Here is a 23,902-nt window from a genome sequence, read left to right on the forward strand (position 1 = left end):
GCCGTGGAGGACGACCATTGCGTGGTGGAGCTATGGCCATGGTCGGGGCGGAGCGGGGTCGGGGCCATCGCGGTGCGGTGCATTAGCCGCGGCCGGGGTGGGACGGCATGGCGCGATGGGGCGGGGTGCGCCAGATCCGGCGGTGGGAAGCTCCGCAAGGTGAGGAAGGCGGTGCGGCGACGTGGGAGGTGCACGGGGCGGGAGGAGGAGGCGCGGGGGCGGTAGAAGGAGGTCGTGGGGAGCACCGGGGGGAGAGAGAGGAGTGCTGGCTTGACGACTGGATAAGGTGGGTGTGGGTTTTTCTTTTTTGTTTGTCCGGGCAGTTCGGCAGATCCCTTTGCGTTGTTTGTTTGCAGCTTTGGGGTGGGCGTCGGGTGTTAGCAGAATAAGCTCAAGTATTATTAGAATAAGACTCTTAAGTGTGTTATCATAATAGACTCACCCTATATATATATAGCGCTATTGTGAGCGTTCACGCGTTCTTGCTTAATTCTATGCTCCCGCCACTCCTATTCACGCGCACGGGTCCTAGTAGGCCATTCTCCACGGCAAAAAGTTGAGGGTAATGAGGAGTGCAAGAAGAAGTAACACAATTAATTTTGTTACCATGTGCTGGTCCGCTGTGCTTCGGTCTCTAGCCATTCCCAGTAATAGTTATACTATAGACGGTAATGGACCTAGGTTTTTTTATCGGGCAGGGAGTTATCGATGGTTTCTTCGGTAAACATAGTAAAACCTTACCGAGACATTTAGTAATATATTACTACATGATCACAAAGTTGCAACAGTAAAAAAGTGTAGTGGATGGTAATGCAAAAAAGAAACATTACGCCAAAAAATGTTAAGATGCTTCAGTGAAAACTGATATGTAGTAATACATTACTCCATGCAGATACGAACCTGGGATTAAAGAATAGAGACCGCTTAGTGAGCGGACAAATCACGAGGCGTGGGGGGCGTGGGTACATACTGTAATGGAAGAATTATTTTAAAAGGGAATTATAGTAATGGTAATGTGTTATGACTTCCAACAGGGCAATTACTATATGGTAACATCATTACTACTCCATTTACTTATGGTAGCAATTAACGGCTGGGCTCCAGGGTGTAGCACTAAAAAAGACACATTCGTGACATTTTGGGCCGAATGAAATTTTTTTCTCTCATACTTATGACAATTCTATGACGATAATTGTGACATAACCCGGTATCATCATAGACGTGGTGGGCTCCTACTTCTTTGACAAAAAATCATGACAGAAAATGGGTTTCTCATCCTGGGCGGGCCGGAGACGCAGTTGCATGACATTCTTTGGGCCGTCCATGACGAAAAAACCGCGGTAGAAGCGAGGGCGAGGAAAATTTCGAGGAGTTTCCGGTTACGGTGGGTGGTCGGGGGCCGAGCGATGCGCGTTTCTCTCGTACCATACGCGCGTAGGTGAGAGGCATTGGGCTCTAACTGAACCCGAGCGAGGCGTTCGCCTAACTGAACCCGAGCTATTAAACTGCAGGCTACGCATTACTGAACCCAAGCGATCGAGCGATTCCTTCGCTACTGCTGCTAACTGAAGCCGATCGATGCTGCCTCTGGATGAATAGTGAGCATTGCTGGGGTGTTTGGATGAATAGTGAGCGTTGCTGGGGGGGTGGATGAACAGTTCCCGGTGGGGGTGGATGAACAGGACCCCGTGGTTGCCTCTAGATGAACAGGACCCCGATCGATCGAGCCGCTTGGGGCTGGATGAACAGGACCCCGTGGAGGGCTGGATGAACAGGATAACCCCGTGGAGGGCTGGTTGAACAGTAGCCGATGGAGGGCTGGATGAACAGGACAACCCCGTGGAGGGCTGGTTGAAGAGTAGCCGATGGAGGGCTGGATGAACAGTAGCCCGTGGAGGGGTGGTTGAACTGGAGCCCGTGGAGAGGGCTGGTTGAACAGTAGCCGGTGGAGTAGCGCGCGGTGGAGGCTGGATGAACAGGAGCTCGTGGATGAACAGGAGCAGGTGGAGGCTGGAGGAGGTCGACGGTGGATGAACAGTAGCCCGTAGAGGCTGGAGGAGGCCGATGGTGGAGATGAATAGTATCTTGTGGAGTCCTATTTTGCGGTACGCCACACCCCACCCGATGAACAGGACCCCCGTTTCGACCGTAGCGCTCCAAGACAAGTCTGTTTCCACCGTTTTGCGGTATGCCACACCCCTCCCGATCAACAGCACCCCGTTTCGACTGTAGGAAGTCCAACAGAAGTCTATTTCCTCCGTTTTGCGGTACGCCAGACCCCTCCCGATGAATAGGATCCCGTTTCGAACGTGGTCGGTCGAACACAAGGCCATTTGCTCCATTGTGCGGTACGCCACACCCCTTTTCGAAAGTCGCGTTGGGCTGAAATGATGCCCTGCGTAACGTGGGCCCCTAATGGACCTAAAGTCAAAGGCCCAAGTGTTGTGCGGGCCATTAACAGGCCGAGGGACAAAATAGGCTAAGAGTTGGCCCATTTACCGAATGGGCCGAGGACAGGCCTAAAGTCACAATGGGCTAGAATTGGCCCAACTGCAGAATGGGTCGAGAAATGGCCGAAAGACGTTCCGGGCCATTAACGGGCTGGAACTGACGATGGGCTGCTAACAGGCCGAAAGAAGCTCGGGCCGCAATTGGGCCCAAAGACCTAGCGGGCCGTTAACGGGCTTAAACTGACGACGGGCTGGAAATTATAGAATCTAGAATGGGCCTTTGATGGGCCGATTCTGTGTAACTTGTATGTGTCGTACTTGTAAATGGACCGGCCCGCTTATTTTGACAGGTGTCGGTGTCAAAACCGGCGGATCTCGGGTAGGGGGTCCCGATCTGTGCGTCTAAGGCTAATGGTAACAGGAGGCAAGGGACACAATGTTTTACCCAGGTTCGGGCCCTCTCGATGGAGGTAAAACCCTACTTCCTGCTTGATTGATCCTGATGATATGAGTATTACAAGAGTTGATCTACCACGAGATCGTAGAGGCTAAACCCTAGGAGCTAGCCTATGATGATTATGATTGTTATGATCGTCCCTATGCGGACCAAACCCTCCGGTTTATATAGACACCGGAGGGGGCTAGGGTTTACACAGAGTCGGTTACAAAGAAGGAAATCTAATATCTGAATCGCCAAGCTTGTCTTCCACGCAAAGGAGAGTCCCATCCGGACACGGGACGAAGTCTTGAGTCTCGTATCTTCATGGTCCAACAGTCCGGCCAAAGTATATAGTCTGGCTGTCTGGATACCCCCTAATCCAGGACTCCCTCAATAGCCCCTGAACCAGGCTTCAATGACGATGAGTCCGGCGTGCAGTTTTGTCTTCGGTATTGCAAGGCGGGTTCCATCTCCGAATACTCCAAAGTTCTTGTTGTAATGAACAGTATCCGGCTTCCCATCAATGTTGTACTCCTCGGCTTCTGCACGTCAATAATGGCCATCTCCACGCGTCAAGCGAATACGAGGAGCTGAGGCATTTTTGCATTTGCCACCCCGGCCCTGCAGGCAAACCGTCTATTTGAAGGGACGGGGATCCTCAGATCCAAACCTCACCTTCTTCCCTTGAGCAAGCATCCAACAGAGCGCTCCGGAAAAAACCACTCCAACATGACTGGTCGCCACAGCTCTTCTTCCCGTTCTCTTTGCCCCAAGCCAGGTGATTGGGAAGAGTGTTCAGTTCCTCAAAGCCGTTTGATAGAGTTGCAGACCCAAGGGTTTCTTCCACCGGCGTTCATGGTCCCCGTCCGAGCTGGACTAGCCACCTATAATGGAGGCGAGCAAGCGGAGAGATCTCCTAACCCATCCCCGGGGGAGCGAATATGCCTCATCCCGCATCTGCTAAGAGGCATCGGGTTTCCAATCCACCCATTCCTTCGCGGGCTCCTGGAGTTCTATGGCCTCCAGTTGCACGACTTCACTCCTGCCTCTGTACTGCACATCGCGGGATACATCGCCCTTTGTGAATTATTCCTGGGCTGTGAGGCTCACTTCGGGTTATGGAAGAAGTTGTTCTGCCTCGTCCCTCGCAACCAGGGGGAGTCCATATGTCGAGTGGGTGGAGCCAAAATATGGCGCATCACCGAGACCGGATACCTGTCCGACACTCCCAAGAAGGCATCTGCAAACTGGCCCTCGAAGTGGTTTTATGTTGATGACGTTCCCCTTCCGGATCCAGTCCGGACGGTCTCCGCCGAAGGTACGCCAAAGTTGGCGCCCTCAGGGCCCCCAAGAGGAGGATACTAGAGACGTACACTTCCTGATGAGCAGGATAAAGATACTGGCCAAATCAGGGCTGACAATAGTCGAGGTTATAACAATATGCATAATGCGGGGGGTGCAGCCGCTTCAATACCGGGGGAAGCCCATGTGGCACTACAACGGGGAAGATGATGCCACCCATTGTGCTCGTAAAGGTCCGGACTCCTCCACTACTCTGGCGAAAATACTGTCCGATTTGTATAAAGGGGAAGAAGAAGAATTCCTTCATGTTAAACAGCGGGATGGATTTTCCATGTACAACCCCCCGAGCTGGGTAAGTCGTCACTCTTTCCCCCGATCCATCCATTCTGGCGTCCTTCATCATAATTATTTACCTCGATATTTCCGAGTAGGAACTGAGGAGGGCCGTGGAAGGATTCAACAGCCCCTCCCCGCAGCCAGAGGACCCTGGAAGGGCCTTCGATCCAGGACTCGAAGAAGATCCGGATATTACAGTGGAGCTTGTCAATGGGACATTTTATCAGGCCAACTGTGATGGCGCCTTGGTGGCCATTACCGCCGATTATCCCGGACTGCTAGCTGCATCGCGTGTAAGCAAGGTCGAAACCTTATCCTCTGACGAGGATTCCTTTCTGATATCATGCCTTATGCGTAAAATATCGTATTCTTATAGAGACGGCCATTGGAGCGCCGCGTCGAGCCCTTGGGGGCTCGTCGGCAGAGGACGTCCGGGTCCGGCAGGCTTAAGAGGAAGGGGGTTAGGGCCGAAACGCCGTTATAGAGGTATGGAAAAAACCTGCTCTGTGATTATTGTGTTTGAAATGTAACAGCGTCCTTCGCGTTCTGGCAGAAAGAGGAGTCTCCGGACTATATCCGGAGATCCTGCTGATCACGTCTCCACCAGCCAGATTCCAGAACCGGCCTTGAGGCAGGAGGCCAATGCAGGGCCGACGCCGAATTGTCCTCCGACAGAGGATGCGGATATGCTCTCCACCATGAATTCTGAAGTGGAGAGTGCCATGAATCACCGGCGCCGACGGGCCGTACTTAGGAATAGCATCTTTTCCGAAGAGGCATTTAATGCTTTCAATTCGGGAGACACATATATTCGGGCTGCTCAAGGCGGACTCGCCCGAGCGACAGACCAGTATGCAAAAGATATACGAGTAAGGAAATTTTATAAGCATGTATAGCAGTAGCCCCTGAGACTTCAAACGGTTGGAACAACTGATTTAAGGATCATTTTATCCGCAGGTCCTCGTAGAGAAGAATACCCAATTGTCTCAAGAGCTGGAGGAGTGCAAGACCCAGTTGAGGGCCGCGGTTGCCAAACTAGAGGAGTCCCAAAAGGCCTCCCCTGGTAACATTCGTCTTTAATAACGAAATTTTATGGAAATGTACCAGTTAGTAATTGGCTTGTTTGATAAATCTAACAGAAAGTTCTGCAGACAATCCCGGGGAGAATCCGGAGATCGTGAGAGATAGCGAGTCACATCTCCAAAGGCAGCTAAAAGCTGGCGAGCGTGTTCTTACGCAAGTTAGGCGGGAGAAGAACAATCTTCAAGATTCCAATGTCCGGTCGGGCGTCGAATTAGGAGATGTTCGCGCTCTGCTGGCAGACTCCATGAAGGAGAACAGAAGGCTTCGTCGCGGCATTTATGGTGAGTGCCTAGACGAACTGTAGTACAGCTCGGCGAGGAAACATATTGAAAGAGTTTATATTTGTAGGTATGTTGACGGGCCGTCCTGAAGAGGAGATGCCCGCGTCCGCAGGTGATTTGCTGCAAGACCTCTCACAGCTGCACGAGCGAGCTCGGCAGGTGATGCAGGGTATTGCCCAGGCCTTGTGGCCAGCCACTTCCCTGCCAAAAGGCATGGGGGAGTTCGTGGATATGCTCCAAGGAGCACGGTGGCGCTTCCGATTGTGGAAGATGTCAGCCTGCCGACAAGGTGCAAGGTAAGCCTGGGCCATGGTGAAGATGCGCTACACCAAGCATGACCCGAACCATATGGTCGAAGTCGGACCGGCGGGGCCAGATGGGCAAGAAATTCCCGTGAGTCTGGTGTATGATCAGGTAGCGTTAGCCGCAAAGTATTCCCAACAGGATTGCAAGCTAGATAGCCTGTTGGACGGTATAGAGGAAGAATATAGTCAGTCCAAGTGACTATGTAATTCAATGGACATATGTAGTCCCTAGCCGGATTAAAAATCATTTGTCATGGCAGACCTTTTTGCTTCAGCCCCCGGATCCGACAGTCCGGGGTGTATCCGAATACCCGCTCGGTTATGCAGAACCGGGGTATGCGTGAAAACCATGCGTATGGGTCATAAGTGCTTGAACAGACAAGTACCCAACTAGTTATGTTATATTACATGGGTAGTAAGAAACATCTTCCAGGGAGAATAGTTCCGTTAGGGGTTCCTTTCACTGGGCACGCATGCATCGATGTACATGTCCGGGCTGCAAACAGAGACGCAAGATAATAACAAAAACTTCTGGGGATTCATGTTTGTAATAAACGAAAGAAACATCTTTTTTTCACCAACCGAATATTCCCTTAAGAACGCTAGCTTTCGGCTTCACCCAGTCTAAGGTACACATCCGGCTGAACCGGCAGTAACAATCGCAGAGGTGCTCCCCTTATGCCCTAGCCAAATTAACGGGAACATAGGGCATAAACACAAGAGCCAGGCAACCCAGCATGGCCACATCTTAAGTCATATCGATGCATATAATGGTGAAGAAAAGGCACATATGGAAAAAGAACGCATATGTGATAGGCAAGAAGCCATGAAAGTAATTATATTTAGCTTCCGTATAGGAAGCCCCCAGGTATGGATTACACACATAGTGTGGCCGGAGTGATCCAAACATCCGCACTGTATTGAGTACTTTGTGTGAAAAAGGGAAAAAGGGTGAGAAAGGAAAAAAAGAAGGGGAGGAGCATAATTAAAAGAGGGGGTAAGGAGACGAACATTGAGTTTGGCACTAGGCGTAGAATCTTTGGAGTCTGGCCACGTTCCATGGGTTTGGCTCGAATCTGTTATCGGATGCATTATGCAGGCGGTACGCTCCTCCGGTGAGAACTTTATCAATAATGAAGGGACCCTCCCACTTAGGTTTGAGCTTGTCCTTCTTCTTCTCCGGTAGGCGTAGAACGAGTTCGCCAATACTATAAGTTTTGGCCCGCACTTCTATGCTTTGATATCATCGAGCCTGCTGCTGATAGAATGCGGAACGGGCTTTGGCGACATCGTGCTCCTCCTCCAGGGCATCTAATTTGTCCTGCCAATCTAACTCGGCTTCCTTCTCTTCGTACAGGCGCACGCGACGTGAGTCGTGTATTATGTCGTAGGGTAGTACTGCTTCTGCGCCATACACCATAAAAAATGGTGTATCCAGTGGTGCGATTCGGCATGGTTCGCAGCCCCCAGAGTATGGAGTCAAGTTCCTCGACCCAGTGCGTGTCTGATTCTGTCAAGGACCGCACTAATCTGGGTTTGATGCCACTCATATTGAGACCATTTGCACGTTCGACCTGACCGTTTGTTTGGGGATGGTAGACGGAGGCGTAATCGAGCTTAATGCCCATGTTGCCGCACCAAGTTTTCACTTCATCGGCTGTGAAGTTTTAGCCATTATCAGTGATGATGCTGTGGGGGACGCCGTAACGGTGTACAACCCCTAATATGAAGTCTATCACTGGTCCAGATTCGGCCGTTTTAACTGGTTTGGCCTCTATCCATTTGGTGAACTTGTCCACTATGACCAATAAGTATTTTTTTTCTTATGGCTTCCCTTTAAGGGTTCCGACTATATCCAGCCCCCAGACCACGAAGGGCCAAGTAATGGGGATTTTTTGGAGAGCGGTAGGGGCATATGGCTCTGATTGGCAAAAAGTTGGCAACCGACGCAGTGCTGGACAAGGTCCTGTGCGTCTGCTCGGGCCGTCGGCCAATAAAAACCTGTACGGAAGGCTTTGCTGACAAGTGCCCGAGCCGCAGCGTGATACCCGCCGAGTCCGGCATGGATTTCAGCCAAGAGCTTCCGCCCTTCCTATTCGGAGATGCATCTTTGGAGCACTCCCGTCGCACTTTTCTTGTAGAGTTCTCCCTCATGGACTTTGTAGGCCTTGGAGCGCCGCACGATACAACGTGCTTCATTTTGGTCCTCGGGGATCTCCTGCCTATTTAGGTAGGCCAAGAAAGGCTCGGTCCACGAGGCGATTATAGCCATGATTTCATGGGCCGAAGGTGTTATTTCGGTGGAGGAGCCTCCGATTACGTCACATGGTTCGGAATTTGGGGTTGTATTCAGATCCGGGCTCGTGTTGTCGGACTCCCCTTCCCATACCATGGATGGTTTGAATAGCTTTTCCAGGAATATGTTAGGTGGGACAGGGTCGCGTTTAGCGCCGATGCGGGCGAGGATATCCGTCGCTTGATTGTTTTCTCGAGCCACATGGTGGGATTCGAGCCCCTCGAACCGAGCTGACATTTTGAGGATGACATTACGGTAGGCCGCCATTTTCGGATCCTTGGCATCAAAATCTCCGTTTATTTGTGATATTGCAAGGTTTGAATCCCCGCGCACCTCGAGGCATTGAATGCCCATAGAGACTGCCATCTGAAGACCATGCAACAGAGCCTCGTATTTGGCTGCGTTGTTGGAGTCTCTGTATAATATTTGGAGTACATATTTGACCGTGTCTCCGATGGGGGAAGTCAGGACTACACCCGCTCCTAATCCGGCCAGCATTTTAGAGCCGTCGAAGTGCATGATCCAGTTGGAGTACGTGCCTTACTCTTTAGGGAGTTCGGCTTCTGTCCATTCGGCGACGAACTCGGCCAATACTTGCGACTTAATGGCCCGCCGTGGTTTGTATGTTATGTCGAACGGAAGGAGCTCGATGGCCCATTTAGCAATCCTTCCCGTGGCGTCGTGGTTGTTTATTATGTCATTGAGTGGTACTTCAGAGGCCATCATAATCGACCACTCTTGAAAGTAGTGTCGTAGCTTCCAGGATGCCATGAAGACCGCGTACGCTATCTTTTGATAGTGTGGGTATCGGGATTTGCATGGAGTGAGGACAGTGGACACATAATATACCGGCTTCTGGAGCGGGAACTTGTATCCGTCCGCTTCTCGTTCGTTGACGAGCACTGCACTGACAACCTGATGTGTCGCAGCTATGTATAGTAACATAGGTTCGCCATAATTTGGTGCTGTTAGGACTGGATTACTGGCCAATAAGGTCTTTATTTCATCCAGTCCAGCTGCGATTGCATCCGTCCACGCAAAGTGTTCGGTGCGTCGAAGAAGGCGGTAAAGGGGTAGTGCCTTTTCTCCTAGTCGAGAGATAAAGCAGCTTAAGGCAGCCATGCATCCTGCTAGTTTTTGGGTATGCTTGAGGTCTGTTGGGATAGCCAACTGCGACAGAGCTCGGATTTTTGCCGGATTTGCTTCAATTCCTCTATTGGAAACAGTGAAGCTGAGTAACTTTCTAGAGGGTACGCCGAAAACACATTTTTCTGTGTTTAGCTTGATGTCGTATGTTTGGAGGTTATCGAACGTAAGCTTCAAGTCATCTATTAGGGTTTCGACGTGTCTTGTTTTTATGACCACATCGTCCACATATGCCTCCACTGTTTTGCCGATTTGCTTCTCCAGGCATGTTTGAGTCATGTGTTGATAGGTTGCGCCGGCATTTTTAAGCCCGAAAGGCATAGTGTTGAAGCAGAAAGGGCCATATGGCGTTATGAATGCCGTTGCGGCTTGGTCGGACTTTGCCATCTTCATTTGATGGTATCCGGAGTATGCGTCGAGGAAACATAGTGAATTGTGTCCTGCGGTGACGTCGATGATTTGGTCGATGCGATGGAGGGGGAAGGGATCCTTGGGGCAAGCCTTGTTAAGGTCTTTGAAATCCACGCATAGGCGCCAGGATTTATCCTTCTTTGGTACCATTATGAGGTTTGCCAGCCAATCCGGATGCTTGATATCTCTGATGAATCCGGCCTCAAGTAGCTTGGCTAGCTCTTCTCCCATGGCTTGCGTTTAGGCTCTGAGAAGCGCCTAAGAGTCTGTTTGGACTGGCTTGTATCCTTTCAGTATGTTGAGGCTGTGTTTGGCCAGCCTGCGTGGGATGCCCGACATGTCTGAAGGATGCCAGGCGAAAATGTTCCAATTCTCGCGCAGGAATTCTCGTAGTGCGGCATCCATTGTGGGGCTCAGCTGTGTCCCAATGGAAGCTGTCTTCATGGGGTCGGTTGGATGGACCTGGAATTTGACTATCTTGTCTGCGGGTTTATATGATGTGGACTTGGGTTGTTTGTCGAGTATCACGTCGTCCCTGTCCACTTTGGCACGCAGCGTTGTTAGTTCCTCGGCCGCTAGGGCTTCAGATAATGCTTCTAGGGCTAGTGCTGCAGTTTTATTTTCGGCGCGGAGTGCGACATCTGGATCACTGGCTAGAGTGATGATTCCATTGGGTCCAGGCATTTTAAGCTTCATGTACCCGTAATGGGGTATAGCTTGAAAGCTTGTGAATGCATCCCGCCCTAAGAGGGCGTGGTATCCGCTGCTGAAGGGAGCCACTTGGAATGTGATTTCTTCGGACCTGTGATTCTCCGGGGTGCCGAATACCACATCGAGTGTGATTTTTCCTGCGCACCGTGCTTCCCGACTAGGGATGATTCCCCTGAAGGTTGTGCCGCTCTGCTCAGTGCGACTTTTATCAATTTCCATCTTGCTGAGTGTTTCTTCATAGATCAAGTTTAGTCCACTTCCGCCGTCCATGAGTACTTTAGTCAGCCGAAAACCGTCCACGATTGGGCTAAGGACCAGTGTGGCAGGTGCCCGGACTGTCTGGAATTGGGGTTCGTCACTGGCACTGAAAGTTATAGCAGTGTCGTTCCACGGATTTATTTTTGCCACGTGGCAAATTTCAGCGAGATTTTGATGAGCTCGCTTGCGCCTATTATTTGAGGCGAAAGTCTCGAAGACTGTCAATATCGCATTGTTGTCCTCGGCGGGACGTTGCTCTGCTTTATTTACAAGAAAATCCTCGCCGCTTTTTGCTACCTGCCGAAGTATCCAACATGCTCTAAGGCTGTGCGTTAGCTGAGTATCCGGCGTGCTATGAATTTTGCATGGCCCATTGAGCCATTCTTCCAATACGGTTCCACGTCCTGGAGTGGGCTTTGACTTTTTGGGAATTGGATCGGGTAACTTAGGAAAGTTTTCCCTTTTAGCTCAGAGGGAAGGTTTAGTGAGAGCCGGATTATCCCAAAAGTCTGTTTGGGTTTCCCAAGTACTTTCCATGGCACAGTACTTCTATACTATTGCTGCTAAGTCGGCAAAGTGTACTATGTCACAGCGACGTATAGCATTAAGGATCCCTTTGCTCGTGCAATTTTTGCAAAAAAGTGAGATTGCGTCCTCCTCGCGACAGTCCTTGACCTTGTTTATCACAAGGAGGAATCTGGCCCAGTAGCGATGTACTGTTTCTTGTGGATCTTGTCTGGCGGGTGGGCATAGTTAAATCTGGATTCTGATCTGATCTAGCGCCCAGGGGCAAAGGAGCTTCCCGGCTTGACAGCCTGGGCTCCGGGATGTTGCCCGATTTCTCCACCCCGTTGCCCGATTCTAAGTTTGGGGTCTGGGTCGTGTCCTCCCACGAACGAGTATCCGGCTCAGAGAGCTCGGTGATCCGGATATAGTTCATCCTCAGAATAGAGGGATGATCCATATGTGGCTCTTCCACTACCGCTATCTCGTGGATGACCGGTGGGGATTTAATATCCCTTTGGTCGGGTTTAAGCCCAATACGGTCATAGTCTGTAGCGACTGCCAAAGCGGCGATGCGATCCAAGAGCTCATTAAGGGAAGAGAGCTCTATCGGATCCATCTATTCGGCGAGTTCCGAATTGACGTGGAGGCTATTCGTGATGACCCGAGAGGTCATCGTCGGCGTGGCAGCCGATCGGGCGGCCATGACGAAGCCACCTAGTCGGAGAGTTTGGCCTACAGCCAGCGCTCCCCAGAGGTGATGTTGTCCTTGACAACGAGACGGGCCATCGAGCCTTGCAGCAACGACACAGAGGAACTCTCAATGAAAGCACCAATGTCGGTGTCAAAACCGGGGATCTCGGGTAGGCGGTCCCGATCTGTGCGTCTAAGGCTAATGGTAAAAGAAGGCAAGGGACACAATGTTTTACCTAGGTTCGGGCCCTCTCGATGGAGGTAAAACCCTACTTCCTGCTTGATTGATCTTGATGATATGAGTATTACAAGAGTTGATCTACCACGGGAACGTAGAGGCTAAACGCTAGGAGCTAGCCTATGATGATTATGATTGTTTTGATCGTCCCTATGCGGACCAAACCCTCCGGTTTATATAGACACCAGAGGGGGCTAGGGTTTACACAGAGTCGGTTACAAAGAAGGAAATATAATATCCGAATCGCCAAGCTTGTCTTCCATGCAAAGGAGAGTCCCATCCGGACACGGGACGAAGTCTTGAGTCTCGTATCTTCATGGTCCAACAGTCCGTCCAAAGTATATAGTCCGGCTGTCCGGATACCCCCTAATCCAGGACTCCCTCAACAGGCCCAGCCTTTTCACCGGAATGGACATCTCTTGGGCCGTGCCACGTGTCGACGTATCATAGGCGGCTCCTGTCCAATGAGTGGATGACATCTGTCCTGACTGTGAGGCAACACATGTTTCCTCCGGCCAATGAGAATTTTACACGTGAAAAATCCCCATTGGTCGTGGCTGTTAGCGGGTTATCGGATCCAAAATCGGATCCGATAGCTTAACAGCGTTCCGTTATGGTGGATGCCACATGTCGGTCACTCTTGATAAAAGCACTTCTATGACGCGTGATTTATCGTCATGGAAGTGGACACTTTCGTGATGATAATTTTGGTAATGTCATGGAACACTTCCACGACAGCACAGGTATGACTATTTTGATTCTGTCATAAAATCGTCATGGATGTACATGCATGACAGAAAATGTGACCTACTATGACAAACACGTATCATCACGGAAGTGTATTTTTTTGTAGTATAGACGTGTGAGGGATTGGATATGTTAACTCGTTAATAGTGGGGTTTCACGGAGGAACGTTAAGCGCGTGGACATTGATCATGGTATTAGAATACAGTTTTGATAGAACTCATCTAGATGAGATATAATTTGGTCTCATTCACCTTTTATAGCCATTGGATGTGATGCTATAAGATGCGTGTGTGCTGACGTGGGTTGTATTTGTTCTTGTTTTCAAAGTGAATGAGACCAAAGTATATCTCATCTAAATGAATTCTAGGTACTCCCATTAGAATAACTATTCTACTCATGACGTCAGGCGCGCGGTGTTCCTGAACTCCCGAACAGTACAGCCAAAAAACACCCCCACGATCATTTCAAAAACAAAAAACACCCCCGCGATTCCCACCTTCCCGCACCCATCCCGCCCCCAACTGGCACCTCCGCCGCCGCCCTCGCCCCGCCCCCAGCGGACGTCGCCTCCTCCCCGACCACCGGATCCGCCGGCACTCGCAGTGGCCAACTCCCCCGGAAGGGATCCGCTGGGGACCTCGGCGGCCAGCCACCTCCCACTTCGCCCACCACTGTTTTTTTGAAAAGGGGGGATCCCCGGCCTCTGCATCAGCACGATGCATACGGCCATCTTATTAAAAATAAAACATCCACAAGGTCTCGAAGTCTCAGTAGTAGCAAACTAAAAAAAACAAACGACAAGGCTCATACAGAGCCCAAAGGCTAGATACATAAGCTAGCCCAACAAAGGATAAACCACAACCGGTTGGCTGAACAAAAGACAGGTAAACTAATTGCCTATCCTATTACATGACCGCCATCCAAACCGGCTGAAGATATCCCGTGCTACCATCTCCCATCGGATAGCACCAGTAACCAAACGCTCCCTGGCCTCCGTCGGAGTGAGTAGCGACCAGGAACGGATAAGTGCCGTGGCTCTGAAGATAACCTGCAAAACATGAGTATTTGTTGTTCTGTTAAAAACAAGATCATTTCTGCAATTCCAAAGCGCCCACACTAAGGCGCACACCCCCACACGAATATGCTTAGCTAACCCGGGCTCTACCCTGTTAAGCCAAGCTCCAAACATCATGTTCACCGAAATTGGTGGAGTAATATTGAAAGCCACATGAACAGTTGTCCAAAGAATTCTAGCTAGTGGGCAATCAAAGAATAGATGCTTAATGGTTTCACCCTGATCACAGAAACTACACCTAGTAGGACCTGTCCAATTGCGCTTTGTTAAATTATCCTTTGTTAAGATAACTTGTTTATGGAGAAACCACATAAACACCTTAATCTTCAAAGGAACTTTAACATCCCACACATGCTTGGAGGTCGGGATCGAGCTGGAATTAATAACAGCAACGTACATTGATTTAACAGTGAATTCCCCGGACCTAGTGAGGTTCCAGCGCAGTTTATCAGGTTGTTGTGAAAGCTGGACCTGCATGAGTCTCCCAACTAGATGCAGCCACTGTTCCCAACGATTGCCCACTAACGATCTTCTAAAATAAATATTAAGTGGAATGGAACGAAAAACTGTTGTAACCATAGCATCGTGCCTTTGTACAACACGATACAACGCCGGATACTGGATTGCAAGGGGCGTATCACCGAGCCAACAATCCTCCCAGAATCTCGTGCTGGCACCGTTTCCAACAACATGCTTTGCCCTCTGAAAGAATGAAAGCTTAACTTTCATTAGCCCTTTCCAAAAGGGTGAATCAGTCGGTCTACCCGTGACCTGAGACAAAGTTTTGGTTTGAAGATACTTATTACGAAGGATTTGTGCCCAAGTGGCTTCAGTTCCTGAAGATAACTTCCATAACCACTTGCTAAGAAGGCATCGGTTCTTGACCTCGAGATTTTCAATCCCCATACCCCCTTGGTCTTTAGGCCTACAAATGATATCCCACTTCGCTAACCGGTATTTTCTTTTTAGCTCATCTCCCTGCCAAAAGAAACGCGATCGATAGAAGTCCAGTCTTTTCCTTATCCCAACCGGTACTTCAAAGAAAGACAGAAGGAACATGGGCATGCTCGTCAGCACCGAATTAATAAGAATTAACCGGCCTCCATATGACATGAGCTTACCCTTCCAACAGCTTAGCTTTTTATCAAATCGATCTTCAATACACTTCCATTCATTGTTCGTAAGCCTACGGTGATGTATAGGAATTCCTAGGTATGTGAATGGCAGCTCCCCCAAACCACACCCAAACAGTTGTTTATAGGATTCTTGTTCCTCTTTGGCTCTACCAAAGCAGAATAACTCGCTTTTATGGAAGTTAATTTTGAGCCCACTCAATTGCTCAAACAAACAAAGCAACAGCTTCATATTTCTCGCTTTTACCAAGTCATGCTCCATGAAGATAATAGTATCATCAGCGTACTGCAGGATGGAGATACCTCCATCAACTAAATGAGGCACCAAGCCTCCAACTTGGCCTGCCTCCTTGGCCCTACCTAACAGAACAGCCAACATATCCACAACTATGTTGAACAGAATAGGGGACATCGGATCTCCTTGCCGCAAGCCCTTGTGTGTCTGGAAATAATGACCAATGTCGTCATTCACTTTAATACCAACACTACCCTTCTGCGTGAACGATTCAATCTGGCTCCTCCAGCCCTCGTCGAACCCTTTCATACGCAAAGCTTGTTGTAGGAAAGGCCACTTAACTTTGTCGTACGCTTTCTCAAAGTCCACTTTAAAAATGACTCCATCGAGTTTCTTTGAGTGGATTTCATGGAGCGTTTCATGCAAAACCACCACCCCTTCTAGGATGTTTCTATCTGGCATGAAAGCAGTCTGGGATTGCTGCACCACAGAATGCGCAATCTGTGTGAGTCTATTCGTCCCAACCTTGGTAAAAATTTTGAAACTAACATTCAAAAGACAAATAGGCCGGAACTGCTCAATCCTCAGAGCATCTGTCTTCTTTGGTAGCAAGGTTATGGTTCCAAAATTCAGGTGAAATAGATGAAGCCGTCCAGCAAAAAGGTCATGAAACATGGGTAAAAGATCCCCCTTGATAATATGCCAACATTTTTTATAAAACTCCGCCGGAAACCCATCCGGCCCAGGAGCCTTATTGTTCTCCATCTAGGTAATGGCATCGAAAACTTCCTTTTCCGTAAACGGTGCAATCATGGTAGCATTATCAGAAGCAGTTAGTTGAGGCATATCCTCAGTCCTGGACTCATCGAGGGACACCACGCTATCCTCCGGCGGTCCAAATAACTGCTTATAATAATCGGTGATGTAGATCTTCAGATTATCGTGACCCACAATTGTGCCTTCATCTTGCTCTAGCTGAAAAATTCTTTTCTTTCTATGTTTGCCATTTGCAATAAGATGAAAGAATTGAGTGTTCGCATCCCCTTGGATTACTTTGCGAACCTTTGCTCTGAGCGCCCACTTCAGCTCTTCTTCACGGAGAAGTTCCTTCAACCTCTTCTCCGCATCAAGCTTACAAGACAATTCAGCAGACTGCAGAATTGTAGATTCAGCTTTAACATCTAAGGATCGTATAAGATGTAGGAGTCTATCCTTTTCAATCTTATAAACTCCACTTAGGTGTTTGGCCCATCCCCGTAGAAAGCTCCTCAAATGCCTGATCTTATTCTGCCATCGCTCGACGGACGATCTTCCCCCAGTATCCGTAGCCCACTCCCTAGCTACGAGATCCAGGAAACCTTCTCGTTCAAACCACGCCGTTTCGAAAGAGAAGGTATTTTTGTTTCCCACGTGCCTTGGTTCACCGGAGTCGACGAACAAAGGCGTGTGGTCCGAAATCCCTCGCGTGAGAGCCTGAACCGTGACGAGAGGGAATTTCTGCTCCCATTCGGCACTTGCTAGCACCCGATCCAACTTCTCATATGTTGGATTGGGTAAAGAGTTAGCCCAGGTGAATTGGCGACCAGAAAGCTCGATCTCTCTCAGATCCAAGCTCTCAATGATGGTATTAAACATAAAAGACCATCGGCCGTCAAAGTGATCATTATTCTTCTCCTCTCTCCTCCTAATGATGTTGAAGTCCCCCCCAACCAAAATGGGAAGTTGTTCAGATCCGCAAATACGAACCAAGTCTTCCAAAAACTCCGGTTTAAGCTCAGGTTGTGCGGCCCCATAGACCGCCACCAGAACCCAGTTAAACCCATCAACTTTAGACCTGACTCGAAATTTGACCGCGAAGTCACCCATAACAACGCTCCGGACTTCCAGTGAGTCACATCTCACACCAAGCAAGATGCCACCGGACCTCCCTCTTGGAGGAAGACAATGCCAGTCGAACTCCACTCCTCCCGACAACGTGTTAAGAAACTGTGGTGCAAAATTATCCCTACCAGTTTCAGAGAGCGCAATGAAGTCCAAACTGTGCTCTAAAGATGCCTCCGCTAGAAACCTACGTTTAGCCAAGTCCTTAAGACCTCTGCTATTCCAGAAGATTCCTTTCATAGCTCATCATGGAATTTTTTTGCAGTACGAATCCTAGCACTCCTACGTACCGCGGATGCGGGATACACCTTCCGCTTCCACTTACGTTTAGGAGTGTTATTTCCCGCAACCCGGTCCTCATAACCAGGCTCCGGTTGTGCAGTTACTACTTCATCCACACCGACTTCCTCTTCATCAGACTCCGCAGACGGAGGAAAAAGATCCGCACAGAAATTGTCAAGCACCCGTACCCCCAATGCATCAATTTCCGCATCATTCATAGGTCTTACAGCCGCCAGGTTTCTAATGGTTTCTAAGGCTCGTTCCGCTTCCAAGTCTAAGAGATCATTAATAGAATTTGAAATTTCAGAATTATCATTCCCAAGCGATACCCCTACTTGGTTGGCATTATTAATAATCTCGTCCTTAGAAAAGTGCAAAATGGAATTAGATAAATTAACTGACATACCAGTAGTGGCCTCCACATCCCGGAGCTTGGCCGCCCGCATAGCGCACCGCTGCTGAATGTCATCCACCTCCGGTAGGTCCTGGATACGTGAGCTCATCCGTCTCCCCTGAGAAGCCGGGTCCGGGATCCCCCCGAACGCAATTACCTCCTCCCGAGTAATGGCAGTCGGAGGGGACCGGATGGGGGGAGACCTCCGAAGGTCGGGGGAGAAGCCAGAAGGGAGATGCGCCAGAGCCGCCTGCCCTAGTCCCTCCCCCCCCCAGCTCTCACTCCTGCAGACGAGAGCACTGCCGTCTCGGCCGCCGCCGAGACAAGAGGATCCAGGGCCACCCGCCCCAGCCCACTGGCCATCGCCTCCGGCTGGCTCGCCACCCGCAGAGCTCCCGAGAGGCAATCATCCAGGGCCACCCGCCCCAGAGATGGATCACCAACACCGACCCCAGGCGCCACAGGGGTCGACACCTGTGACAAGGTAGGAGGAGAGGTAGTCGTGGCCGCCTGCCCCGACACCCCTCCCCTCGGAGAAAGAGCCAAGCCGAGCTCCTGCCGGCCGCTCGATGGCACCGACGGCCCTGGGAGCACCGGCGACCCCTGATACTCCACCGCGCGCCCAACCATCGCTCGAGCGCCATCCATACGCCGAAGAGCCGGTCCAAAGTCCAAGATCGGGAGCGGATGCTCAAAAGCCTCATCAGAGTCAACCCGATCACTCCACAGGCGAGGAGGGGCTGACGACGACTGAAAGGACCCAAACCGCAAAGAGTTATGAGGCGTGGATGAAGTGTGAGACGGCTCCACTCCGGATCCGTTCCCAGGCTCTTGAGCTATAGGTCCCGAACCGTTGGACTCCTGTCCAGCCTCCTCAGTCGGTCCCCCAGATCCAGCAGCATCCCCTCCCCCTTCGTGCATGTCCACATCAGTACCCACGGCCACCACAGCAAACAGTTCCGCATCCTCAAACTCTATGTCAAGGGGAAATACCTCTCCCCTATATGTCCAATTGACGACATCCGGAACATACTCTATGTCCAAAATACTGACTCGCAGTCTGGCCACCCCCTGTGCTCGAGTGAACGCCATGTCAACCTTCTCCGTCTTACCAACCAACCTCCCCAAACTAGCCACCACACGAACATCAGCCATAGCCTCAGAAGGCGCTCCAGAAAAACGCAGCCACAGCTGAGTAAGCGGCTTCCCCTTAGGCTCAACTTTCTTCCATTCATGAAACTCTAAAATACCAGTAGAGCCTGGCACCTTACACATCCCAAAGCTCAGCAATCGCTGCAAGTCCTCAACTGAAGGGAACTCAACTCTGAACACTCTCTCCTCAATAGAAACAAGGTCCCACTGAAAATCACCCGGAGCCAGCTGCTGCAGTCTCTACACAATCTGAGCCTGTGAGACATCTCCCTGGGTGACCTTCACTAAACCAGTAGTGAGACTCTGAGCATCAACTGGAATCTCCCTCGCAGCTGTTGACTCAAAAAACATAAGCTCGGCACAGTACACGCCATAGACTGTAAGAGCTGGAGTCTGCTCCCTCAAAAAAGGACACTCTCCCGACGCATGAGCCGGCTTGCCACAGGAGTCACAAAGTTGGGCCACACATTCCGCAATGAAATGACCTTTCTCACCGCACCGGTAACAGAGCATCCTCTCTTTTTTACGAGCATACTTGGATGCCCGCTCTACCTCAGCCCGGTCAGCCGCCTCGGTGTCTTTTGCAGTCCCAGGAACATCAACAACAGCAAGAGCATTAACCACCTCCATAGCCTGGGATGGTAACTCCGGGGCAACATGGTCCGTATCCATTACCGCATCGGCAGTGTCAGCCACCCTGGGTGGAGGCGGCCAGCGAAACCTCCCTCGGCCTCCACCATGGCCACGGTATCCGCGAAACCCTCCTCTCTGTCTGTGATCCGGGCCTGACGCCCCCTCAACAAAGCCTCCAGCTGGGCCTAGAAACGGTCTCTCAGCCGACCCGTCGCTCTGCCATGCAAACCCACGGCCTCCTCCCGTGGAAGAAGAACCTCGATGTTGACCGACACCATATGCGTCATAACCGTCATCACCCCACTTGCCTCGTGGAGGAGCATTTTTACCCCCACTGTTGTTAACCTGCCCGCCCTGAGCCTGAGTCTGCCCAATCCTGTTTTGCGCATGCGGAACGGCCAGATGATGCGGTGACGCCCGCTGCTGACCACCATGATGCACACTCCCAGACTTGGTTGATCCTCCCGCCCGGCCGGCCGCATCTATCCCCGGCGCCGCGGGTCCGGTCCCGGTCGAACCCACCGCAGCAGTCACCGATGAAGTGGCCACCGGAAGGGGGGGCCGATGCTCACCCCGGTGAACCGGCGCCACAGGCCTTAGTCCGCCCCGACCCGCCGTCGTCGGCAACGTCGCCGAGACCCGGGCTCCCTGGGTCGAGGGGACTTGGTTGCCTCCCGGCTGCCGTAAAGGAGGAGGCGGAGCACTGCGGTTGTGCTGCGGCGGGGGCGCACCACCACGCCCAGCAGCGCCCCCGACCGGCGCAGGCGGCCGAAGCCCGATCGGAGGGGCTCCACGACCAGACCCCTGAACCGGCGGAGCAGCTCCTCCCCGACCTGCCACGCCGCTTGCCGCGGGCGGAGGCGCATTCCCCCGGCCAGCCATCGCGTGCAGCGGTGGAATCCTCCTGGCTCGGCGAGCACCGCAGACAGGATAGCCACGACGCCCCGACCTTCGAACCCTAGCGCCTTCCACTGACGGCGCAGGAGCGATCGAGTCTCTATGATTGAACGTGCATGGCTCGATAGAAAAACCGGTACGGGCTTCAGAACTAACATGGGCCGCATACCCATGTTGATCCGGCCCAACGCCCACATCGGTCGCAACCGAACGCTCCGGCCCAGCCGCACGCAGCAGCCGAGCGAGCGCTGCCGCTCTCGAGGTTTGAATCGCGGCCGCCGCAGCTGCCACTGCCGGCGCCGGTGATCTCGAACCCCGGGGCGAACTCCGCATCTTCTTCTTCCGTTTTACCGTAACCCATTCTTCCGGACGAATCAAATCAAAAACCGTAAGTTTCGACAAACTAACCTTGGGTATTGGACCTTTCCATGGCCGAAGCGCCGAAGCCGACGTCTTCCGATGAACTATTCGACGGATTATCTCAACCTTGTCGCCGGCCTGCAGCCCCGCACGAGCCAGATCCTCCGGAGGTACAACCCGATCCACCGTAGTTGCCACTTCCTCTTCGGAGTACCCGGAATGAAAGAACTCGCAGATCAGATCGGAAGGTGAAGGTGACGGCGGCGACTCCACCGGCGGTTCCGCCCCCCCACCACTGTGGCAGCCGCCGGCGCCCTTCCATCCGCGCTGGAGCTGTTCCGCCTGGATCCGACCCCCCCTCCCTGCACACGAGCGCTGGCGTCCACCGCCAGTCCCCAAGCGCGCCGCCCAGGGGCCCCATCCCCAGACACCGTCCTTCGTCGTTGGCGCACCATGGATGTCTTCCTTTTCTGCCTAGAACTTCGTCGTTGGTGCTTGCATGCGCACGACAGCCACATGTGGTGTGAGGAGAAGCCAGGCTAAAAGAAGAACACACTTTCTTCACACGCGTGTGCACGCAAGACAGGCACAAAGAAGTTCGGAGCCGCCGACCCCAACAGCGGAACAGCAGCTATGATCGAGGTGATTCTTGTGTTATAACGTATGTTCTCAGCAATCCAGTAGGCTGTTCTTTCTTCTGAACTCTGCACCGTGGCATAATACAGTAATCCTGACCGCTCCTTCTGAATAACGAAGTCGACTTATCAGCAGAAATCTTGAACAATATGACCATCTTTGCTTCTGAACACGTTGTTAACTTCACTCCCTGTCCATCTAGTTAGCACAAAGGTTTTCTGTGCTGCAAAAGTAAGGATGGAGGCCTCTAAGGACCATCATTTTCTGTAGCTGGGATGTACTCCCTCTGTAAACTAATATAAGAGCGTTTAGATTACTAAAATAGTGATCTAAACACTCTTATATTAGTTTACGGAGGGAGTAGAAGAGTACGGATTGGTAAGTGGATCTCTCTCCAGCACCACATTCGTTTGTTATACATACGTAGGCACCTTAAAAGCAGCTGCAATGGTGATCACAATTTACGTTTATGCAGACAGGATCAACTGAATGGTTTTAAGAAAACAGGGAGATGCTTTCCTCGATGGGTGTTGCATATCTGAATATCAATGTTTTAGTAGTCGATCCAGTTTTAATCCCATCTACAACTCCCCAACTTGATGAACTACTACTGGAAACAATTAAACTTGTATGCATATTGTTTGAACAGAAAGCAACATATTCACATACAAAAGAGTACTAACTGATAGTCAGTTATTTGGTTTTGGTCATACAAAAGAGTAACTAGTAACTGTTGAGTAGTCAACACTCTACAGTCGGTTCCTCAACTTTGAACCACCTGTCTCTGACAACATCATGCTTATGCTATTTTTCTTATTAATAACAAGATGGTCAAAAAGTCAAAACGTTCTGTTTTTTCAATTCATGAAGGTTCAAGACCCCGACAATTCATCTCGGACGGTTTATGATTCATGGGTCAAATCCAATGCTTCTCCCAAGGTAAGTTGTAACATGACTTCCTTATACAGTTAGCACACCGTTATCACTTGTGATATATAGTACTGATTGCTGTCAAACTCTTGGTTCCTTTGTGCGTAAAATGATACCTGCAGCTTCGGGGTTTCATGTCTGAATCTTCATTTCTAAATTTCAGCTCCAACTCTGAAAATGTTCCTAGCTATTTACTCTAGTTAACATATATTGTCTCTGATATCCTGCATGAAGATTCAACGACTGGGCAATGGAGGATCAGACTATGCAGCATTCGTTCAACATGTTGGCATTACCGAAAAAGGCTTCCGCCCCGCTTTATATTATAAAGTCAACCGCACAACAAACATCCAACATAGTCCAACACCCCACACACACACAGACGGAGGTCCACAGGAGCCAAAGTAGTACAACATAGGGTCAAAGCTAAGGGCACAACACAACAAGCCCTAAAATCACAAAAAACGCACGCCACACACCACAAGGCCGCCAAGCGGTCTAGTCGGGCTCAGGGGGAGGAGGCGGCAGCGGGGGTGCCACGCGGAGCGCCATCGAGCGGAGATCGGAGAGAAGGGCGGTGATGACGTCCCGGTCCTGGAGGCGGCTAAGCGGCCGCCAAAGCTGCAGGTAACCACACAGTTTGAAGATTGCATCAGTCGCACGACGAAGGGGCACCTTCTGAATAACAAGCTTATTGCGGATGTTCCAAAGCGTCCAGGCAAGAACCCCTACGCACAGCCATCTAATATGGCGGAAGCGGGTAGGGCAGGCATTAAGCTCGGCAAGCAGGTTGGGGAAGTTGGTATTACACCACTGTCCGCCAACCGTTTCGCGGAAGCAGGCCCAAAGGAACTGGGCGGAGTGGCAGGAGAAAAAGATGTGGTTGGCATCCTCAATGGTGCCACAGATAGGGCACCTCCCATCACCGGGGCCATTCCGCTTGAGAACCTCAACACCCGAGGGAAGTCGGCCACGGATCCATTGCCAAAGGAAGATCCGGATCTTCAGTGGGAGACGGATATCCCAAATCAGGCTAAATGGTTCCGGGGCCGCCGAGGGGGCAATGGCACCGTATTGTTGGGGAACGTTGCAGA

Source organism: Triticum dicoccoides, chromosome 6B (genome assembly GCF_002162155.2).
Source record: "Triticum dicoccoides isolate Atlit2015 ecotype Zavitan chromosome 6B, WEW_v2.0, whole genome shotgun sequence".
In the NCBI taxonomy this organism is placed as follows: Eukaryota; Viridiplantae; Streptophyta; class Magnoliopsida; order Poales; family Poaceae; genus Triticum; species Triticum dicoccoides.